The sequence below is a fragment of the Lygodium microphyllum genome, chromosome 29 (assembly GCF_053477565.2).
Source record: "Lygodium microphyllum isolate KBCC chromosome 29, Lygodium_microphyllum_v1.1.10, whole genome shotgun sequence".
Lineage (NCBI taxonomy): Eukaryota > Viridiplantae > Streptophyta > Polypodiopsida > Schizaeales > Lygodiaceae > Lygodium > Lygodium microphyllum.
The window spans coordinates 68,126,381-68,134,674 of NC_141163.1; positions in this window are offsets into that span (position 1 = coordinate 68,126,381).

Below are 8,294 nucleotides of genomic sequence, written 5' to 3' on the forward strand. Positions count from 1 at the left end.
CCATTATTGGCAAAATAGCTAGATAAATATCGAGCAAAGGATCACCTTTATAGCTTATAACTTTGTCAAATAGTTTGAGTACGTTTGCAAGGTGAATAACTTTACAAATGGTGACATGAAAAAGGTGCAAGTCTTCAGACTATGCCTAAGAGAGAAGGAACAAACTTGATTCACTAGGTTGGATGATACTAAGAAATACTCATTCATCTTTCTTAAAGATCTCTTTATCAAGTGCTTTGTGGAGGCTTCCTATGGAGATAGCCTCACATCATTCACGTAATGAACATTGAGCTAGAGGAGGAGGAGATCATGTGAGACGCCTCCAAAGTAAGAAGTCCCTTTAAACACATATCACTTTGCTAAAAGACCCATTTCCAAGGCTCTAACCAAACCATTCATCAAGGGAATTTGTGATAATTAAATTTATGAAACCATGGCAAGTAACTCAAGTCTCAACCACTCAAACATCAACGACGTGATTGATGGAGCAATATGTGTTGATGATCTACCCTAAGAGAGAAGTAGAGAAAAGAAAGCCATAGGTAACCATCAAGACCCTTAGCTAAGTTGCCACCCAAGACCTTATGGCTAATGTCTAAACACAACAAGAGTTCTTAAAAATGGTAGAAAAGCTTGAGCTCTCCCCCAAGTGATGTTTTCAGCCATTATGTTTAGAAGTCAATAGAGGATGAGGAGTACACTAACCCCTTTGTTTGCTACAATGAAGAGGGCCACCCTATCCTGATGGATTATAGGCATGTACCTATCATGTTGTTAGGACAATAAAAAAGATGAGAGGAAAGATACAACCTAGGAAAACAATAGCTTGCTAAAATTTTGGACAACCAATACATATGTCCTCACATTGTCCATAGAGGCAAGAATAGCCCAAGGAAAATGAAGTAGACCAATGGTGCCATGAATGTGGAATCACACACACATATACATATGATTGCTCGAGATGGAAAACCAACAATAGTAAGGTAATTATACCCTTAATGCCCTTTAGTCTCTTTGTTATTGAAACGATCAAGGTTGAAGATGTCCTTTCCAATCTAATCAACACTATTACAAGAGCACAAATTATGAAAGCTAGAGTAACCATCGAGGGATTGATCACAATAAAAGGGTCAACAATAGGCAAGAAGAATGCTAAGAAGAGGTGAAGTGTACAATCAAGTTAAAGAGCAAAGTCTTAATCATTCAATAGGATGCACCTCATATATCGAGTGCAAAAGCACAATGAGAATACCTCAAATAGAGAAGATAGCTACAACAAAGGTGGGAAAATATCTTGACCTTGAACAACAATTGGCCACAATTAATGTGGTCAAAGAATGGGTGAAAGCAACACAAAAAGAACTACCATTTGGGGCCATTCTAAAAACAATCAATCTTCCCAACCTCTCTAACTCTTCACATAATTGTTTGATTGCTCAACCCTTGAACCCTGGAAACTTCACCATAAGCCACTCTATTTTGGACAAAAAATGCATGAGAAAGAGAACACACTTTCCAATAATGTAGAATAACATAGATTTTATTATCAACAGATAAATTGTAGAGTAATCTCAACCCTTGTATCCATCAATATTTCAATTCCACTTGGAATCTTAATGGAAGGAGGCATTGCCAAATAGTAAGTGCTCAAAAGTTGGATGGATGGCACAAACTCTACACCATTAACTAACAATCCACAACCTAGATGCCCAATTGCATCTACCCTAGGAGCCTTAGGGGTTAACATCTTCTGGGAAGGGGCAAAGCATCACACACTACTTCTAGTAGATTCCCTAGGGGACTCTACCATGAAAGGAATCATTGATACTAGGGATGAAGCTAGCATAGTTTAGGAGAACATGTTCCATGCGTGGGAAAACCCTCCAATCAAATCTATTCACTTTAGCTTGATTGTCATTGATGGATTTAAGGTCTTCTCACGAGGTGTGTTGAAGGATTGGCCAATCAAGATAGCCAAGGTATAATTTTTAGTTAACTTTATTATTGTAAAAGAAATCAACTATGATTTATGACTTGGACATCCTTGGATATTGAACACATCACTCATACATGAGTAGTGCTAGCAAGGAGCATGAGGTCCTATAGTCTAAACAATCAACCCCCAACTAGATTGTGTCTTAGTGACTCTCTTCATAATGGCCCTTGACTTGGCACCATAAGTTCTCACCAAGGGGTATCTTTCTCCAATGAATAGGATGGAATTACACAAGTTGTTAAGCTAGTGGAGGCCACATTTTCGTGAAAAATTGGAAGAAATTCTCTTAATCTTCAAAGAGTTGCTCAATAGCCCCACATGGTAATGAATGAATCTCCATCAAGTTGTGCTTGACTATCACAATGACCTCTTTGTCTCCATAATGCACAAGTAAGGGGTTGATATCAAGGACAAAAGTGACAAAGAACATAAAGAGGATGATGATAGAGACATTTATTTAGTCAACTCGGATGCTAATGATTGTACAACAGAGAAAATCTTAGCTAAGCCAAAGTGCTCACAAATAGAAGGCTTGTTCATTGATGTGGGAACTTGAGCGGTTCGAGCACCCAAAGGTATTAGAATAGGACATTAACCCATTGAACTAATTTCCACTTTTAAAATACTCTTGGGAAATAAGGAGAAAGACCTAGCCTTTGATGCTTTGAAAATAGAGAATATTAACTCAAAATGGATGGGAGAAATGATTTGGACCCTAAAATACCATTGCCATCTAGGTCTCATAAAGTAGAATAAAACTCCTGATTCATATCAGGTGTAGACACCTTAAAATTGTTGTATTTGAAAATGAGTGAAAAAACAAAGAGCTAGAAGATGCAACGGGATGCCCTAAAATGATGTATGCAATAAAAAAGGAAAATCAAGTCAGTATTTTTCTTGGTGTAAAGAGGAAAGGGAAAACCAATGAACCCATTGAGGGATCAATGGAGGTCACTAGTGAAGGTCAAGGAGGTCAATCTTGCCAAACTAGGAAAAACTCCTAAATGAGTATATGTAACCAAGGACCTCAATGGAGAAGGTGAACAATGATTAGTCACTCTACTCAATGAGTATTACGGTTGAGATGTTTGCAATCACACCTACTTCAGTCTCTTTAGAAGAAGCAGTGAGGGCTTAGGACTGGAATCCCATAAGCACAGTAGGAGAAGTGCTATCTCTCTGTGTCATTGTCAGTCTATACACAAGATTATGTTTATGAGTCCAAGCTTCCATCTTGGAACTTAATTCACTTGTGTAACAGTCGGTCATGTCAGTTTCTTTATGAACTCACTCTTTCTCTTCCAACCTCCATAGCTTTCGCCTCAAGCCATGTTCTAGATCCATGTTTTTACATGGTATTAGAGCACAACTGAGCATGGCTTAGCATGTGTTAGCTCCATTTCACTCTCAACTAAGCTAATTTTGAGTGCTAAACTCCATCTCCAACTTCATTTGCGTTCCTACCTTCAATGAAGCTTCCATGGCAGCCATAGCCAACAACATCTTGTTAGCTTGAAGCCTTCATATCTCTCTCCATAGGTCAAATCTCTCTGAACTTCCTTATGGAGAAGTCTTTTTTTGCTTCTAAATCTCCTCTTTGGCACCTCAATCATTGACATTGGGCAAGTGTAGCTTCAGCATTGCCTCTTTTCAGAGTCGCTATCATACTTGTGTCTGTGGGGACAACAACACCTACCCAACTTGGAGGAGCTAGATCTCTACATATAAATCATATCTCTTTGAGATTTCATATGTGAACTTACTCTCTAGCTTGAGATGCCTCTGGCTAGCATAACCACGACATTACTACTCCATAGGCCTAGTATTATCGATTTCACAGGTCGCTATTCCAAACTGCGCCTGGTTTGTTCGTGTTGCTACTCCATCTGCCATAGGGCGCGATTCCAGCCATCATCATAGGGCATTGATAGGCCATCAAGTAAGCTTCATTTCTATTAAAAAAGTTTTGGAAGTGATGCACTACAGCTCTTGTAATCTGTGAAAAACCAGGCTTCCCTACAAACCCTAGCTATGAGACTGCCATAGCCAAGAACTCAAAGCTTCATCTTTCCATTATTTTCTCTCTCTTGACACTCAAACCAAGTCTCTGCCACTCTGATCCATTGAATCTGAATCTTTCTAGCACTTTTTTCAGCATCAAATCAAGGAGGGGAGATTCTGAAGGTCTCAACCTTTGAGCCACAAGCATCAATATCTCTTGATAATATTCATCTAATGTCTTTTGGCACTTGTGCTTATCAAGTACACTCAAGATCAAGTCTTCTGTTGTTGAAATTTGAGAATTTTGAAGCTAATTTGTTGTTGATCCTCCAACTCCACCATGGGCAAGGACTCTTTGACAGTTTTCTTCAAAGGGGTTGGGGTTCATAGCTGGCAGACCCACATAAAGCTCATCCTAATGAAGAAGGGTCTTTGGGCCATCACTAGTGGCAAAGAGAAGAAGCCTCATGATGCGGACCTTGCAGTCACATAGCCTAAGAATGATGATAAGGCTTAGGCCATTATCAATCTGGAGCTAGACAATAGCTATATCCACCATGTGGATAAGTGTGATACTTCACAGGATATATGGAAGAGACTTGACACTTTGTTTGGTGCACAGTCTAAGTCATCAAAGTATGGTCTCTTGATTGATTTTTTCAGGCTTGAAATGAAGTCCATCACATCACTTGCCACACATCTAAATTACATGGAAGGACTTCTAACCCAGCTTGTAGGGATCAACATTAAAATGGAAGAAGATGTTTGCATTGGTGTTCTACTCAAAATTTTACCTCTTGAATATAATAATGTGTCAACAACTCTAATCAATATGCCAAACCCTGAGCTTGTTGATATCTAGGCATCACTATTAGAGGCGAAAAAGAAGCTAAAAATTGAGGAAGAACCAAGCACCTCTAGAGATGAACAAGCATTATATGTTAGCAAGAAATACAAAGGAAAGAAGGACCAACTTTTTTGTGTTTTTTGCAAAAGGACCGGACACACCGAGAAGTTCTGCCACACCAGAAAGAGGTCCCAAAAGTCCTATCTAGTTTCTGTTAAAGAAGAAGAAGAACATGGAGCAAAAGAAGAAGAAGACCACTAGGAGAAGGACAAACATCATCAATCCTTCTATTCGAATATACTTTTTTAGCCTTGTATTGCCTAGCCCTAATGCTTCGGACATAAACTTGTAAACTCCTCATGTAGCCTTGTACTACAGCCTCTGTACACTTTGTGAGATCCTTGTTATAGCCTTTGGATGTCCACCATGTTTGTGGTACCTTATTTTGCAACATTGTTGAGCATTAACACGACATGATGCCCACTAGAGCTATATGCAGTAGATCTTAGATGCATGTGCACTTGAAAGAGCACATTCATCACCAAATTAGGAATCGGTGTATGAGTGGGAAAGGTGGTTGGGTGAGTTTGAGGGTCGTGAAGGATGCCTCTAGTTGTGTTTTACTCGGCACAAATTTTTTTAGTGCATTCATATTTTTCTCTATAATATTGATTGTGTAATTGCATGGCATGGGTTTTGGAGTTGCACTTCTCTTCAAATCATGTGTGATTGAGCATGGGTTTCATCTTCAGCACCATATTGTTGCTAAGACACATTGCACTAAGATAAAAGCAGCTATGTTTGAAGAAAATATTGATTATTGAAGACTCAAAGGAGGCTTGAAAATCATTTTTCTATGTGTTGATATACCATCAAGAAAGGGGAAGAAATTGCCATATTAGGCTTGTTCTGGAGCCATGATCAGTGGAAAGGTTTTGGAATCGTGGGAAAAATTCATGGAAAGGTAGAGCAGTTGGCAAGTTCTGACATGAGTAGCTATCAATGATCACGGGAAGATTGGAGTCAAACACTTGCATATGCATGCAAAAGGAGGAAGCACTCATGTGAGATAATAGAAGAGCTGCTTGCCTTGCCAAAGAAGGATAGAGAATGAAGTGCCGCATATTTGAAGATGACTTGCATGGTTCTAGGGTGACTGTAACCATCGTGATTGATAGCAATAGGCAATGAACCTAGAAGAGCTTGATGGAGATCCTTTGAAAGGAGTTGTAGTCAACAGAGGGTTATTTGTGGAAGAGATGATGATTTTTAGGGCTAACTGGGTGATGCTTTGGAGAGCCAAGAGCTTCACAATTATTATTCTCTAGATCATGTATCATAGGGAGCTATAGGATATTAAGTTAAAGAGATCTTGTGGAGTTTCAGGTGAAAGAGAATCTTGCAATAGCATGTTTCTGCTCAAAATTTGCATGTTTTTGGCAAGTTTGGTGAGATATAATTTTCCACAATTAAGATGACTGCAATGGTGGGTGGGAAGAGGGGCTAGGAGGGGGAGAAGTGAGCAGGGGTGGGAAAGGGGGCTTGGGGAGGGGTAACATGGGGGTTAGTTAGGGGAACTGTGGGTTAAAGGGGGTGGGTTAACTGGGGGTAGGGTTAAGGGTACAACTGGGGTTTGGGTAAAGGGGGTAGCTAGAGGGGGGGGGGGTTAAAAGTAGTTGGGGGGGGGACTAAAATTGGAGGGGGGGTAAAAATAGGGGGGGATAAAATTGGGGGGGGGGGGTAATTTGGTGGGGTGGGGGTAAAATTGGAGGGGGGAGGGGGGGGGGGGTCAAAGGAGGGGTGGCCGTCGGGTAGGGTGGGGGTGCCCAAAAGGAGGAGGTGGGCAGGAGGCGCCAAGGGAGGGCCAAGGAGGGTGGGAGAGGGTAGAAGGAGGTGGAAGTAGGCATTCTCTACCTTCTCTTCTAGTACTAATAATTCCTTGATGGTTAGGGGCATAATGGATTGCAAAATGTTGGGACCAAATGATGTTCCTCAGCTTCCTCTTTTGCAATGAGTTGTAGAAGGTTATCCAGTCAATCACTATATTGCTTATTGAGATGTTCATGCGCTTCCCAAGATAGTGGCAATGTTAAATAATCCTTGAATTACTTAGAGAGTATTCCAACATTAGATCGGAAATAGGCACACGCAAGGAATGTGATTTTAGCAAGCATTTCCTAGAGTTAGATAGTCATTGGTTGATTTTCATTGTGGGCAATTTTTGCTAGAATGTCCTTTAATCTTCTTAGTCACAAGCTAGGTTTAAATTGAGCAAGGAGCTTTGGTCAAGTTAAGCTTGATGTGATAATGGTTGACTCCTTAGGGATCATTGAGTTGGTGCTTGTAGCACTCTGTTTTAAGGTATTAGGAGAATTTTCCTTAGCAGTTAGTAGATTTTAGCGATGTAGTTAGGAAGTGTGACTATTGTGATTTTACTTCCTGATGGGAAGTAGTAATAGCTGAGTTTGTGGGCTTGGAAGTTGTAGCGAAGGGCAACTGTGATCTTAGAACTCGGTTTTGTTCGGAAGGATTCTTGGGGTAAGGGACGCTTGTGTGCTCAAGATTCCTTATTGATATGGAAAGAGGGAACTAGACACAATTCTCTAGTTGTAGCTTTTGACATACCTTTCGTAATTTCCTCGACAATGGACGTATCATAGTCTACATCACACTTAGTTGCACAGTTGAAAGGTCTTTCAATTATGAATCACACAAAATATAGCTAGCAAAATTTAGTTTCAAAGGCCATTAAGATCTTATATTTGCCTAAAAGATGGTATGGTGATCCTCCATAAGGAGTGATTGTAGCATCTATGGGCACTAGTTTCTCCTACCCTATGCAAGTCGATGCATGATAGGTTAGGATATTGTAATTAGCTCCTTCATCAATGAGAGATTGAGTGATGTGCTCTTGTTTTACAATTAATTTGACCCTAAGATAGGAAAGTGGAATTAGCTCATTATCTTCAGGGTCAATGGTGGCAACCTTTGCCAAACAAGTAGAAAATTTAAGGCCTATAGGCATAGGGAACTTACTACTAGGTATTGTACATTCTCAACCTTCATGATGCATGGAGGTAAACCCAATGTGTTGAGGGTTCTTAGCATTGGCTCATCATGTTGAATAGTAGTAGGCTACATGGCCTAATTGGTGGCAATTTGAACAAGCTCTAGGCTTGCGAGTCTATGCAATAGATGAAGTGTAGTGTGGGTCATATAATTTGAATTTTATCTTGCAATTGGTTGGTTGTGTGGTAGAGTTGAAGAAGGAGTTTGACTTTTCTATGTGATCTCTTTTCAGGTTTTGATCTATGGAAAGGTGAATAGTTCTATAATCTAGATCAAGTGCACTATGAGGTTCAACTATGGCAATTGTGAGGCACCCAATCCTATTGCTTTTTGTAGTTGTAATTAATGTATCAATTCCTTGGCCATTCTATTGAAGATCAA